Source organism: Lampetra fluviatilis, chromosome 13 (genome assembly GCF_964198595.1).
Source record: "Lampetra fluviatilis chromosome 13, kcLamFluv1.1, whole genome shotgun sequence".
NCBI lineage: Eukaryota > Metazoa > Chordata > Hyperoartia > Petromyzontiformes > Petromyzontidae > Lampetra > Lampetra fluviatilis.
In genome coordinates this window covers 9,454,344-9,470,608 of record NC_136287.1, presented here as the reverse complement: position 1 = coordinate 9,470,608, position 16,265 = coordinate 9,454,344, and the positions used below count along the sequence as shown (strand labels likewise).

The following is a 16,265-nucleotide window of genomic DNA, read 5'->3' as shown; positions in this document are numbered from 1 at the left end:
TTGCTTCCTGAAGTCATGCTGTTCCCATCCACCCTCTCACATCATTTCACTTCATCAGGGGCTCAGGTAGAAAGGGCTTTCAGAAGAGCCTGTTTGAAGTGGGACTTTCTTTACATTTTATTATAGCTTTGATAATCAGTGAAGGCTAAATGCCGCGTGACATATCTTTTAGATTCTGAAGAGTACACCGTTAAATTGTTCTCATATGTGCTTCTGGGTATATATACTATATGTGTCTGGATAAAGTAGTCAGAAATGCTCTACTTAATATCATATTTACTGGGCGTCAATAAGTGTATTCTTCGTACAACTGAATATTATATTTTATTGTTTGAATATAAAATTAAACCAGCTTTGTTATACAAATCATGCAAACCTATGAAAATATTTACAAGACGTCATTGGTTATGCCAGTCAAAATAAAACACAACGTGGTATTTGAGTTGTGAAATACAGGAATAGAGACAAATAAAATGTGGGGCCACATTTTAAATTAAATCACGCAATGACGACTCAATTGCACATGTATTCAAACGGGGTACTAACGATGCCTTGAAGAAAATAAAGAATATAGAGTCATATTTGCATAGCAGTGTTGTCCCTAACACAGTAATTACATGAGATAACACAGCCATACATCAACACCTACCTAGATGACGGTACTTACATGTTTTTATCTGCAGCCCTCTCTATTCGTATCTCTCTAGTTTGGCATCTTTTTCAGCTGTAGCTCTGTAGTATTCCCCGCTGCAGCCTCCTGATCGGGTGCCACTGAATGGTTTGCGCTAGTACTGCTTTGCGCCCGAATCTGCACAAATCGTCTTGAATGATCATCCTGTTTTTGTGTAAAGTGACACAATAACACAGCCTGGCTGCCATGAAAACCTGGCCCAGATTTTCGGTAAAGTTACATTCCTATGGTTTGATAGAGGAACGTTACTCCATGCGGAATTTTGTATGATTTCAATCGCGTTCATAATCTGATAGTCGGCTTAGGCCAAATACTTTCTTTGATGGAAATTGTACAGCTTAGTGGTTTGTGCGTGACCTTTTTTTTTTTTTAGAGCCGCTGCAGACTTGGCTTGCAAAAATTTGTGGTAGAATTTGAGTGAAAATATATCTTGAACTTTAGCACTTGTGCTGTTGCTGTGGCTTTATAGAATGGAGTCATATACCAGAACTGGAAATACCACAAATTATGCAATATCCACTTAATTCTCTAGCATGCAATAGGCTGTGCTGAGAAATCCGTGATGTTAAATAGATGAATTTCGATTCAAAGGACACATATAAGGCCTGGCACAAACAGCACATATTTTGCCTCTCTAGAGCCTCCAAGCTCTATTTGCCCATATTTACCGCATCATATTCCACCATTATGCATTATTATTTATTGTTGACCCAACAATTTTATTGTTTCTGACCTATTACAATACGCTGCAAAGATGTAATAACTTCACTATCGCCCATACCCACCCTCCCCCCCCACACTAACATTTCATATTATGAAGGCGACGTGATCTTTGATAAGATATCTGTTGAAGCTGTTTGAATGTTATTAGCAATAGCCCTGAGAGCCCCAATAGGATCCGCGAGTACCCACCTTCTGATGCATCAACTGACCCGTTCTCGGGAAAAGAGCAAGCACATGATATCATTGCACCGGATTTTTGTTGGTGTTCCACCAAAAGGGCGGAGGCTTAAATGTTCACGTGCTGTGGCCAGAGCCTGTTTGGCTGACAGCGTGGCCTGACCCTGCACGCTTCACTTTATGTTTGGTGCCGGGAGGTTGGCCAAATTCACATCTCCCTCGCTTGTGCTCAGCTGCCTTTGGATTCAAAGCATATTATCCATCCCCAAGAATCAAAACCGAGCTTTGATCTCATCTGCTGCATCATCCGCTCAGATTAAGGAAAATCCCTACTCACCTTTTGACCGGAAGGTGTGGCTCTCGTAAAAAAAATAATAAAAGTAATATATATTTAAAATAAAAATCCATCCAATTCACCGCCCCCCCCCTCCCCGTCACACACGCAGAGCCCTGCGGGATCGTGAGGTGGTCACTGCCAGGGCAGGGAGGACGTTAAATAAAATTCTACGCCAGCTGACAAGACTCGCTGCCATTTCCGACAGTTCGTAGCCGAGGGGAGTCTGACAGCAGTCCAGCGGTAAGGTTTAGGATGCTCAGACGCAGGGTAATGTCACGCGCTCTTCACAAGACAAGCGCGCCTTCGCTTGGAGGCTGCGTCTCAGCTTTATCAGGAAGCCTGTACGAATGCGTGCCACACGAGAACGCTGCAGGCCTGAAGGCAGAGATAAATGTATCTCATGCTGGTTCAACAGTGTCTCCAGTATGTTAGAGTCGTCGCGATGACTCGCTTTCACGACGCTGACAAATGCCATTATTGGCAAAAGAGATGGGGAAAAGTGTGCAGCGGCATGTATTCAACGGGAGCTTATAATGAGTGAAAGAAGCTGATCCGTTCTCCCAGTGAGAGTACAGAGGACCTACCGCATTGGAAGGAAACTGTTCTGTGCACATGGTAAAGCTCCTCCGAGGTTTGAATGTTGCAACTGGCATACAAGATCATGTTTTATTTTTTTCCGAAATTGCCACTTAAGCTATTCTCACGTTCTGTGTAATTGCCGATACTGTTTCGTTGCTGCTGAATGTGCTCGTCAAACCATTGTACGCACACGTTTATAAATGTCCCGCATTGAGTCTTCAGGGACCACGTAGACACTGGTGGACTCATAATGACACTGCTGTGTCATTATGAGTTTTTGACATTTCGAACGGCATTCATGATTGTGTTGTGAATTGGAATAAATGATGACAGTGGGAAGGAATTCTCGAACACAGCGGCTTTTCAATAACCAGTACACTTTCACGATTTTTTTTAAAATGCACACAGACGCTCCCGGAAAACACAACCTTGACAATTTAAGGAAATGTGCCGAGGTTCATTTTATATATCTATTAAAATCTGACTCTTACATTGGCTTTGTTAAATCTTCTTATATCACCATGGCATTACGACCTGTCTTTTTACTTACGCATTCTGAGATTAGGTACGGTCATGAAATACCTAAAACCATAGCCTTCCAAACATATTATTTAAAATATTATTTTAATATTTAATTCCACATTTTCGGTCTTGCATAGCGACCACAAGACCAGACCAGTGGATTTTTTCATGAGATTCAAATTAAATGGACAATTGTGCATGCTATGTATTTTGTACGTATATGTAAGAATTATATTCACCTTAAAGTGATATGTTGATGTGCCGTTTTCATGCAATTTGCAGTGACATTATTTTTTTATTACTGAAAGGTTAATTATTTTCCAGTAATTTTGAATACTATTGCATACATACACTACATGCGCACATACACATCACGATCTGCATTTACCACGAAATAAGAGACCGAATTCATTTTTTGTAATTATACATTTCTCTTTAATTAAAAAAAAACCCCTACCATAAAATCAAATACATAACTTCGAATAAATATAAAAAATACAGAAACAAGCATGGCTTTTTTGTGCAAGTTTCACCCTGTCGGCAAAAGCAGGTTCCACTTAGGTGCTCTGAAGGGTTAATTCATTCTGGCTGGGTTTCAGAATGGATTCCATCCTGACATTTTCCCGCCATATGGGTTGAATTTGGCCTTAGACCTTGGCCATTTTCGACAAGTCCCAGCTTCGTCACTTGCGCGCTGCTGGTTTGCGTTCCTATGGGGTCAGTGGCCGGTGGGGCCTTCCCTCCCCTCCCGCCTCCCCTCGCGCCTCCCCTCCCAACTCCTCCTCGTACGCCACGCCATCCATGCCCTTCCACCCGCTCCATCCTGTCTCTTCACCTTGCCACATCTGGATTCCATTTCCTGTACGCTACAGCCAACATTCCACCTGCTGCCAGCCTTTTTGCAGAGAAACATAAGCCCACTTCACACGGCTCCCATCTATGGTAGTAAAGTAAAAAAAAATCCCTGACTGGTCCGTTGAACCCCCCCCCCCCCCCATTGGGAAAGGGGGGAGGGTTTGGTGGTGGCATCCGTTGTGTGTCATGCCCACATTTCTGAGCAAAGGGGCAGTTGAGTGTCACAATGCGCTGGTGCCAGGCATGGCTTTCTGCTCGAACGAGGAGTGTGTGTCCTCGCGCGAGTGTCTGAACCATGGGCAAGCGGGCACAATTTGATCGACGGCAAACGCTCTATCCAACAAGGTGACATGACCCGGAATGCGAAAACCCGCGCGGTTAAGAATATCGTACAAATGTGATTCATGAGGAGTACATTTTGGTTTCGCCACATTAATTACCGTTTTTAGGAATTTATCCATTGGTAGTGTGTTCTTGTTTATCTCTCAATTTCTTGAATTTAGTCATTTAATTTTTGTTCATGCTTCTAACTGCACTGCCATTTGAATGGTGTGTTATCAGGTGTACATCCATTAGTGATTTTGTAAATGTTGATTAATTCACTTCTACTTTGTTGCATGTATGTATATTGAACTTATTTTGCACCGTACATAGCCAACCGGGCTAATCGGAGGAGCAGGGGAAGGACAACAGACTAAAGACAAAAAGCAGTTCTCGCTCTTAGCAGGGATTGGCGAACACGAGTTCGTATTTTATTCCCGTTTAGCGATTTGACGTGGTGTGTTAACTTAAATGCAAAGCTGTTACCTCCGAGACCCGATATATCTTCAAAAAGGTCACTGAAGACAGCAGTTTCACTCTTTTGATGTGCAGCTTTTCCAATTTTCTCGTTTCAAGAAAGGTATCCTACCCAGAGAGGTTGGTTATTTTACACGTAGGCTATCACAAGCAAAATTATGATTCATAGTTAGTTTTATTTTGCATTAGATAATCATCTTGGTATAATGCCAATGTAGTCCTGCCCGCTCTACAGAACCAATAAAATCGAATTGTCACGTGGGGAAATATGCAAATATATATTTAAGCAAAAACTGGAATGTTGAAAAACAAACAACATTTTGTCAATGTTATACACGTTCTACTTGACATTACATCCTGCATCATCAGGTTGTTAACAGGAGCTCAGTTCCAATGTGAAAGCGCTTCCTGAATCTGGGTTCTCAAGTAGATTCCATGACGCCATCGGCACAGTCACGCACGTGAACTCGGTTAAATCATGAAATAACGCCCAATTAGAATGACAATAGAATTAAAACCCCATCTTTATCACTGACACAATACACCTTAATATGATTAAGGACACCCTGTTGTTGCCAACGACTAAATAGTTTCACCTCATTACACTAACCTGACAATCACAACCAACCGACCAATATCATGATTCTATCGACGCATTGCAATTAGAAAAATAAAAAATGGGCCAATCTATATTCCCATAATAGATTTAAAGAAATACATGATTATTATTAACACAATTTCTATTTTGTCAAAGTAACCAGAGTTAAATTGCGCTCTAAAATTGTCCCGGCAAAAAATGTGTTTAAACACTTATTGCGTAGAGCAGGTGAACGTACTGAAAGCACATTTTAAGCTATTCACAAGTCGCCACAGAATAAACTTCTGTGCTTATGTTTTAAGTACCTTAAACAGGCGCCCTTTGAGATATTGTATTAAACTCAAAATCGGTATATTCTCTGTTGGTTCTATCAATTACTGGCATGATTTAAAAGGAAGCTACAATTATGTATATATACCATTATTCTAATGCATTCCAATATCAAAGTGAACAAAATCGATTGAGGATAAAAAAAGATTACAATAATACCGGCGTTTTAGGCCAATACTTTACTTCTTAAAATCAAACGAGGAAGCCTCAAAGAAAGTGTCAATCAAAATATTAACGGTGTATTTCTGGAAGCGAATTTGAATTCGTTAATACATGTCACTACGAGTTAATAAATAGTTTAAAGATAAATTATTAGCTAAACAGACATACAAGGGTCAAGTTTACATACTCTCATAGCATATGAACCTAGGATTGATGTCAAGGCAAGTACGTTTAAGCGTTTCTCACATCAAGCTGTGCTAAGATTAATTGCAATAATTATAATCACTTTAAAAAAAATTACGTTTCATATCATATATTTAAATGTATATTTAATTTTAGTTGCCTGCACAAAAAAAGAAACTCGATTAAGTTACGCACGCGTTTAACACAATCATTAAAATACGAGAATCACCCAGGAATGGCTGTCCTTAACGCTCGTGACGTCACTCCGCATCGACCAGCCCCCCTCATTAATATTCATGAGCAGGTGACGTCACTCAAAATGGAGTACCCCCCACACTAGTAATCATGCGCAAGTGACGTCACTCCACATCGAACAGCCCCCCTCTTTAATAATCATGAGCAGGTGACGTCCTCCAAATGGACACTCCCCCCCCCCCATTATTATTACCTACTATAATGAGCCAAAAATGTCTGTGTGCAACGCTCGTGACGTCACTCCACGTCGACCAGCCCCCCTCATTAATAATCATGAACAGGTGACGTAGCTCCACATCGAACAGCCCCCCTAATTAATAATCATTAACAGGTGACATCCTCCAAATTGACATTCCCCCATTTCATAATAATTAGCGGCTGACGTCACTCCACATGGGGGGGGGGGCGAGGCGCCTCCTCCCCCTTCCTCAGCGTCAACTTACAACCCTCACTACAAAGGCAGAACCCTCACGTCACGTGATCTCCGTAACGCTGTTGAGACATCAAAGTAAAAAGGACGTCATGATGAACACGGGATTATAACCTTAAAATGAAATAGCTCTGTGTCACCACGGCCTTACAAACTGCACACGCATTAATGCAATGAATATCACGTCGCGGTCTGCTTTTCGCTCGCAAGTTTCAGATTTACTGCAATACACCCGTCTTTGGACGGGCAAAAGGCTCGTTGAATGACATTTGTTGAATGCCATATCAACACGACTAAAAACAAATACAATAAAGCAATCATTTAACCTTCTGCCCGCTTCTTTTTGCTAATGGCATCTAAGCATATATACTGTTTTGACTTAAAACTTTCGTGACTGCATGGATTAATATTCTTGGTTCTTTCGGTAAAGTCATGTACTACGATAAAGTACGTGACTTTACGTAGAACGTGACTTTACCAAAAGAACCAAGCAGATACTATTATTATGTTTAATTTTTATTATTTTATTATTTTCCTTCTACGTGACTTTACCGAAAAAACCAAGAAGATACTGTTTTAATTTTCAAACACTAATTGGGCATGCTGCATATCAAGGAGATCATATGACGATCCCCCCGCCCCCCCTACAGAGGGTGTCACACCCTGTTGCTTTCGTAACCAAACAATCTGTGACACAGGCAGCACAACCACCCTCCTTCCCGGTCCCCTCCTCCTTCCCCGCCTTGGCAAGGATGTCAGATGTCGCTCCCGGGAAGGCGTCAACCAGTGGTGCCATCACTTCTGCCACGAACACAAAATCATCGCTAACTCATGCAGCGACTCGAAGGCTGCAAGTGCCGACTTTTTTGTTTGTTGCTCCCATAGAGCACTCTGTAATGCACCTACATGCCGCCACAATGCCATTATTCTTTTCCATTCTCATTATTAATATGAATCAACATGCGTGTGTTTGTTTATTATTACTTAGCGCATTCGGACAAACATGCGAACACGCGTTCGCATTTTTATCCTTATATAGTTTATTGAGAAGCAAGGGTATTGCATATTGCGAGGCAAAGTCACCCTGGTTCTGTTATACCCTTCACATGTGTTGACAGAATGTTGAATGACAGGGCTTTGTGAGGGAATCCTTTAGGAGAAGCCGAGATGCCACGCCGAGTGTTTTATGTCGTGCCCAATCTGCCACGCGGCGATTGGCGAGTTTGTGAATGCGGCGGAGGGATATGCCCAAATCCTGAACCGTATCACGCAGGTTTTCAGCTCACCCGACGGTTTATGCGCATTTGTAAGCGTCACAATTTGACAATACATCCTCCCCATTAGATATCCACACAAACAAAACAACCATATGCTCCAAAGATAAGTCAATAGCGCCACCGACTTTTAACTGTTTTACGTTTGTGAGCAAACTTCGATATACGATATGAAACACATCGTTTCTTCAAACTTAGGTTCTAATGCCCTAATCCATTTTAAGGTGCTTACAATGCGATAAATGAAATGTTATCTGTATCACAGAGGGTGGCTCCAATAATCTGCACAAAGTTTTGTTTGAAAGAAAGCCCTGCTTTGCTTTATGAGAAATAACTTGTTAAACATTCCTGAGATTGTGTATAATTAGCATAGAGAAGCACTATTTCCGGAGCGGTGACATGCCATCATGAATGTGTTCTCTCTGTTTGAGGTAAAACCCTGCTTAGGATATTAACCAAGAGCTTTGGAAATATGCGAACAACTGAATTATGTTCTGTTTGCTGTGCTCAGATTAAGATTAGTGTCTGCTTTGCTTTATAATTCTAATAGCACGTGGTCTTAATGAATCCATGAAGTTCTGATGAACCAGCCAAATAATTTGTTTTACTGTGTCTGCCCAAATATATTTCAAGTACTATATATGAAGCTATTTAGCAGCAACACTTTTTGTTTATATTAATTAACTAAAAACGAATTGGCTATAACATGCATATTTCGTGAAAGTAATGCTTTTGTTTGGGATTGCGTAAAATGCAAATATTCGTTTTGAGCACCAAAAGTTAAGGCCAGAGTTCGAGAGGCAGGACGCCATTTTGTTAACGTGGAATAGATCACTCGCGTGCACATTTTTACGAAGCTGTTTTTCTTTCTTCGTTTCTCGCAAAGAATACAAAGACACCAAACCCACACTGACCAGCATTGGCGAAGTATGGTCGGACAACCCATCATGACGGGACAACGGTGGCATGCCCGGGGTGGCCTTCACAGCAGAAGCGGATTGATAGAGGGCTGTGAAGTATCATTTGTGTATTTATCCATCGATTTAAATCACACAAAAACAAAATCTGTAATGGGCCTATCTGGCCATTAATTTCACATGAAGTCAGTTAAAGACGCGGGTGGATGAAGAGAGTGGAATTGAGCTGATGTCCTACGCTGGCGTGGCTATAATTCCCGCTCCCCCCCCCCTTTCACCCCGCTGTGTTTGCGAGTCCGCGTGCATGGCTGCTTGTCTGGCACGTGACAAGCCGCAGAGGCAACTCGTGGTTCAGTGGTCACGCCGAAAGGTCACCACATCACCGCAGGTTCTTGGATGTTGAGCACGCGGTCAGATGGCCTGGTCGGTGGTGGTGGTGGTGGGAGGAAGGGGGTGGGAAGCTGTCACCCGAATACATGCGCGGAGTCGCATTGAAGCCTCTCGCCACTCAAAAGCGTGCGTTTTACGTAAAAGGCGTGCACGTCATGAAATCGGATATTTCATGCTCGTTCGATAGATCAGAAAATAAAGTCACGAGGGCACGTCTGTTGGCACTGGCTGTGATTTATTTTTAAAAAAAATCCGACACGTACAGGCTGCCCTTCCTAAGTGCAGCTTCGAAGTAGCTGGTGTCTATTAAAGAACACAATGATTTCGTACGAGTTGCTTTTCATAGATTGCAGTGCACAACACAACCACGAGGACCACATGTTGTGGGACATGAATGTGTGATTTCGCCTCCAAGCTTGCTGCACAATTTACAAAAGTGTTTGTTGCCATGCAGCAACAGAAAAGAAAAGAATATATATAAAGCGTACTTTAAGCAGCTTCTGTCCAGGCACAGAGTATGCCCTCCCACTGGGGTGTACAATTTAAATTCTCTGTTGTGGGCTTATAGCACACGCACATCTGCATTTTTAACCTTCGAAACATATATGTAGGAATGATAAGGTGCATTATACATCTTGACTTAAAGCTTTCGTGACTGCAGGAATTCATATTCTTTGGGTCATTCGTTAATGTCACGTAGATAGGTTCAAATAATTACAATTAAAATGAACAAAAAACTACGACGTTTCGATCACAACACAAGTGATCCCCATCAGGAAAAAAAAGAGGGTGAAAGCTGCTGAGGCAGACTGTTTTAAAGGCTTAAAATGGGTGTAGCCCAAAGGTCATAAACGAAGTGGGTAGGGCTAGTGATGTTAATGTGAGAAATTAGCATGTTAATGTAAGATCGGAGAGCGGCCTCCATGATGAGGGCGCGGAGGTGGCTATGTTAATTTGAGAGATTAGCATGTTAATGGAAGATCGCAGAGCCGCGGACGTGGCTATGTTGGTGTGGAAAAATAAATTTCAACACATTACAAAGTTAGATGTTGACAAGATTGTTATTAATCTGAGTAATAGTCCAATGTCCGATGGCCTAAAATCGGTTTTGGCTAAAGGGTTGAACTTTGCAGTCACCCCTAAACACATCCCAGTGGAAGATATCATTGCCCATGTCGATGTCGCCCTTAAGGGTTTGGGACACATCGCTGCAGACGAAGAAAAATCGGAAATCGCTGCAATCCTCAACAACGCCAACACACCAATCAGCAACATCAGTAAGGGTAAACGTTTTGAGCAATCTCAATAAAAAAAGGGATGACATCGTCATCCTCTCAGCTGACAAGGGCAATGCAACAGTCATCATGGACAAAACCACATAAAATAACAAAATTCAGGACCTTCTCAATGATGGTAGCAACACAAACATTTAAAGAAATCCCACCAACAGCCTCGTTACAAAAACCAACAGCATCATCACTTATTCGGCTTCATTAATTGAACAAACCAAACGGTTTTCCTTAAAACCCTCTGCTGCTAGACTTCCCAGATTGTATGGCTTACCAAATATCCATAAAGAAGGTACACCCCTTCATCCCATCGTCTCCACCATTGGCTCACCCACCTGCAAACTGGCCGGCTTCTGTCTGAGACCTTGCAGCCATGCACTGGTAAGACCAGTTTTTATTTTCTCCGTGGCTTCGGCTCTCCGATTTTACATTAACATGTTTAAAAAATATATTCACACCAACATCGCTACCTCCACGCCCTCGTCATGGAGGCCGCTCTCCAATCTCACATTAACATGCCAATTTCTCACATTAACATCACTAGCCCCGCCCACTTCGTTTATGACCCTTGGGCTACACCCATTTTAAACCTTTAAAACAGTCTGCCTCAGCAGCTTTCCCCCTCTTTTTTTCTTCCTGATGACGATCGCTTGTGTTGTGATTTTTATTAATTTGAACCTATCTACGTGACTTTACCGAAAGACCCAAGGAATACGCATTGTACATGTTTACAAAAGATTTGAAATCCACATCTGAGTCATGCTATAGTTGATCAGTTCCATTTTTATACATGGCGCAAATGTGTCACTTCCAGCTGTGTGGTATGTTTATGATGAGTCAAAGCAATGCTTGACAAATAGTCCATTATTAAACCTAATTTAAAGGAAAAGGGAGCAAATGAAAAGCCCGTGGCTGTAACCTTTGGATATTTAAATTAATTTTAAGTGACATCAGAGTACGGTGTTATTCCTCTTTTAATTTGCCCATTGAGGTAAACAGCCATTCATCTTCTCTAGATATAATCTGGCAAGAACACATGATGAATGCCAACGTTCATGGTTTCAGCGCGTTCAAACTGTCGCATCGTCACGAACACAGCACTTTACTTCCTCTGTCAACTGCCATGGTGCTCCCGCAATAGCCTCAAGTTACAGCGACGGGATAAGTGCAGTAATTGCTTAAAAATATATATTTCTTGGTAAAATTAATAGTTATTAATACTTTCACCAAACGCAAATAATGTATCACAAGGTTCCTCGTTTTTCTTAGGCAACGTTGTACGCACACGCGAGGCATTTACCCCACGCGAGGGCACTTTCGCGCATTCATGCTCAGCCGCATGCTACCCCTCTAAAGCTCTGAATAAGCTGACGGTGTCGTCATTGACTGTGCTGGCTTTGGTGTTGAGACGAGAGGCAGTGCAGCGGGGTGAGTACGCTCTGCTATGAACCTGCCGAACCGAGTTCGATTCCAGCTCACAGACTATCTGAACGGGTACTTAGGCTTCCCCAACATTGACTCTGCTTGAAATGAGTAGTAGCTGGTGCGGTGCGGTGTGTGTGTGTAAAAATGAGCATTGTGGAGAAAAAGGCAGCCGAGTGTAGGCCTGCCCACCTGCCTCTTCGTGTGCCGTGCGGGCCTTAATAGGTGCTCGTTAACAGCACTTGCCTGGTAACAGGCTAAAGGGTGGAACTGTCTTTTGCTGGTATGATTGAGTGATAACATGACATGATGGATGACAGCCATGATGGCTGAATAGTGTACTGGCCAGTTTACAAAAATATTGTAATTTGACTAATCATTTCTAAATAAAATGTATCCATCATGGGTATATTTTTGCATTCATTTGATACCTACCACGTTATCATTAGACGTAATTATAATGTATCTATCATGCATTAATATTGCTTGTATATTGCAATTTGGGACCAATTCTGGGAAAGCATCAACAAAAAAAGCACCAAAATAATCTGTTCCAAAGACCTGAGCAAGGCTGAGCTTGGTTAGCACTCGTGCTGAATGTTCACCAGGGATTGACAGGCGCGGTAGGTGTGGCGCTGTGAGGTGGCCAGGAGATGGCAGTGCTGGGTGTTACACCCCCCCCGCCCCCGCCCCCGTATATTTGGGAGCGTTCCTTAATTGTGCTGTAGTTTCCTCCCACGTGACAAAACACTCGTCACTGGATTCTAGATTTGAAGCTTTCGTGACTGCAATGATTCATACTCTTAGTTCTTTCGGTAAAGTCACGTAGGTAAAAAATGAAATTCAAATTAATAAAAAAAAATCACGACGTTTTGGAGGCAACACAAGCTTCCGTCTTCATGTGAGACCGTCACTTGATACAGATATTTTGCTGTGACGGTCTCACCTGAAGACGGAAGCTTGTGTTCCCTCCGAAACGTCGTGATTTTATTGTTTTTATTTTTTTATTAATTTGAATTTCATTTTTTACCTACGTGACTTTACCGAAAGAACTACTCGTCACTGGAATTGATCAGGCATCCCAATGTCAAGCATGCCCCTGCTGAAACGGGGTCTTAAGTCTGGGTTGAGGCTTTCTTGGGCAAATAATCGGCATATCTGTATGGTAAAGTCACGTAGGTAAAACAATTAAAATTAAAATTAATAAAAGTAAAATAAAAATAAAATAAAAAAATCACCACGTTTTGATTCTATTATATTATTTTATTTTACTTTTATTAATTTAAATTAAACAAAATTTACCTATGTGAATTTACCGAAAAAACCTAAGAATATGAATCATTGCAGTCACGAAAGCTTCAAATCTAGAAATATCTGTATGGGTAAATAGACATAATATGCATACGTAAATACACCGCAAATACAATGTTTTCTGAAATACGTTTAAAGACATGTTTAATTAATTTTAAGCTTCAACATTATGATGAAATGCATGCATAAATGGCAGTCGCTATATAATTACATGAAAATAAATTCCCAATAACCAAAATACACGCAGTAATATTTACACCGTATATTGCTGACTATGATAGACATTGGCGCTTAATCCACAATACAATTGATGCATGCTGCGGGATTATGGCAGAGACATTTTTTTTTGCTCACCAGATGGTTTCATTTATCATGCAATTGCCCTTAAAGTTACATGATCCGAACTAGCACAGGCAGCATTAAGGCAGCTGGTTGTTTGCTTGTTAAGTTATGCACCTGTATCAATTAAATGTGAATAAATTAAAGGGATTAGAAATGTGTTTTGTTGTGCAGGTCACCATGAGATGGACTTGTCAATCTGCATGCTACCTTTGACCCATCGGGTCATTTCAATAACTTCCCCAATCCTAATTGCATGCATTTTAAGTCGTCGTTAACGAGATATCTTTTACGAAAGTAGCCCGCCCTCCCCCCCCACCCCCATAAATGACTGCATTTAATTCAGCATTTCCTTCAATTATCTTCGGTGTTAGTCGCGTGTTGTTTACGTGCCACATTAACCTTGACGGTGGTGGTCATTTGCATGGCAGCCGACTTCGATCCAATGTCGTTAACTGAAGGGGAACACGAAATAGCAAATAAGTAGTGAACAGGGTTTTTTTTTCGAGGTAGGAAAGCACTGTTTTAAAAATGCAAAGGTAAAATGTGACAGTTGAAGTTTCATATTAAATGTGAGTGATTTAGCAACTTTTTTTTAATAAACTGTTTATACAAATATGCAATAAATAATTCCAGTAAGGTTCAAGTTCAAGAATATAAATACTAGTGTAAAAATACAATTCACGTCATCACCACATACTTCAAATTCTGACCCTGATCAATTGTGAAGAATGAGGGCAGTCAAAATGTATTTTTGAAATACTTTGATAATCAATAATCATTTATCATGATTACAGTCACCCTATCTCCCAAACTTTGTCAAAAATGACTTGATGTACCCTTTGTAATGCCCTTACTGTTTTCTCCCCTGTTGATTCTTTTGGTTTCACAAATTCAGCCAACATTATCGGAGAGAAAAATTGAATTGATCTTCAGAGTGGATATGTCAAGAACTGTTTGCACAAAGATAATCAAAGTCTAACATTAGCTAGACTGCATAGCTGTTATGATAAAAAATGTGGTGACATGAACACTGGAATAGATGTTTATTTTCAGTTTAAAATATTTACAAAAAAAACTATTCACATATCTTAAATAGAGACATTTCAAGTTGCTTCAAATATTTCTAAGTCAATTAATTTCATTAACAAAAAAACTAAGGGTTTTTGTCGAGAATATATATATTTAAATTCCCAGTCCAATTAATTTAAAGAGAATCATAATACAGCACTAATTTACAGATCTCTATCGATCCACTGCTGGATGAAGGCCTCCCCATGTCGTGTTATTTGTGGCGGTTGCTTGAACAACATACTACGCACTGGTCAGTGTGGATTGGTGAAGGCAGGAGCCACTGATGTTAGGCGTGGCCACAAATCGAACTCAGGTCAATGAGGTGCATAGTGCAGTGCACTAACCAATGTGCGACTACTTCTCCCAGTCAAATTAATATGGTTATTGCTACCTCCAAAAATATTCAAATCTACCACAAGCCTCACTGACGGCTGCAAGGAATGAGTTTAAAATCCTCCTCCTCCACGGAAACTTTAAACTTGCTTGTATTGTAAAAGTATAATCTCACGTTCTATTTATTTTAAGGATTTTCTTTCCCTGAATGTTCCATTGCATTACCTTGCTTCGACCTTCTGAGCCTCGGGCTATTCCCGTGAAAAGTAAGATGCCTTAAGATCCCCAGATTTCTCAAACCGATTTCAAAACCAACGGCACCGTGGGTGGATCAAGAATTTCACTTTTTTCGGGAACACTTTTTTTGGGAACACGACCGCACCGCCACCTTTCATCCCTAAACCCTCCTCCTCTATTCTCTCAAAAGCCAACATGCCCATCGGGGGCTCTGACTTTGAACAAGCAAGTCAATCCCCTGATGGGCATACACAGTACCTGCCAGAATTTTGCAATCGAAATGGGGGGGCGGGGGGGGGGGTGGAGGAGGCCTGTTAAGGCGGGTGGCGGGGGTAACACCCCCTTTGAAAAAAAAATATATAAAAAGCATCTCCGCACTCAACAATGTTGCTCTGGCACCTGCACTCAAGGCTCTGGGACGGGCCCCTTTTTTCTCCGGCCCCCGCGACGAGTGGCACAGGTGTCCAGCGGTAATTGCGGGGCACGGCGTCGTTGCCTTTCAGAGAGCGCCATTGTCGACGCCTCGCTCAGCGCACGCACACACAATATATACATGGAAGGCGTCCGTCATGAGGAGCAGACGTTGCACATTCGGACGGTGACTTGCGAGCAAGCCCCCTTTACAAAAACCCCCTCTCTCCCCCCATCGGTTTGTTGCATCGCGATTCGTTGCACGGTGACTCGCGCACAACGACACCACCGGCCGTGATGAGCCCACTGACCTCGCTAAACCAACGGGGGTGTTCTTACATTTCAGCAAAAATCTGCAGCTGCAGGGGAGGGGGGGGGCACATCACTATGGGGGGAGGGGTGCAGCAGGGGGGGGGGGCACATCACTATGGAGGTGGGGGGGCTCCAAACAACACACGGGGATAAATTAACCAATGGGGAGTTTCTTTACGGGGGTTATTTTTTGTGCGTGTGTTTGTGTAATTGCCGAAGCAATTAACAACAAATGATTTAACTACAGCGCCTATCGCGGCTGGTGGAAGCAGTTTTGAGGTTGGTCTGTGGGCCCAATCAGCCGGTCCCTGCTGGG

At 41.9% G+C, this 16,265-nt stretch overlaps 1 long non-coding RNA gene across 1 annotated transcript in view; it reads right to left on the bottom strand.

Moving 5' to 3' along the window:
- Nucleotides 1-15,728, bottom strand: part of LOC144935332 (uncharacterized) — a 39,077-nt gene extending 23,349 nt beyond the window's left edge. Inside the window, exons 1-2 of the long non-coding RNA XR_013637297.1 lie at nt 15,626-15,728; nt 13,985-14,037 (exon numbers count right to left, since the gene is read on the bottom strand). This is a non-coding gene — a long non-coding RNA (uncharacterized LOC144935332). The remainder of the gene's footprint in view (nt 1-13,984; nt 14,038-15,625) is intronic.
- Between the last annotated feature and the right edge of the window lie 537 nt (nt 15,729-16,265).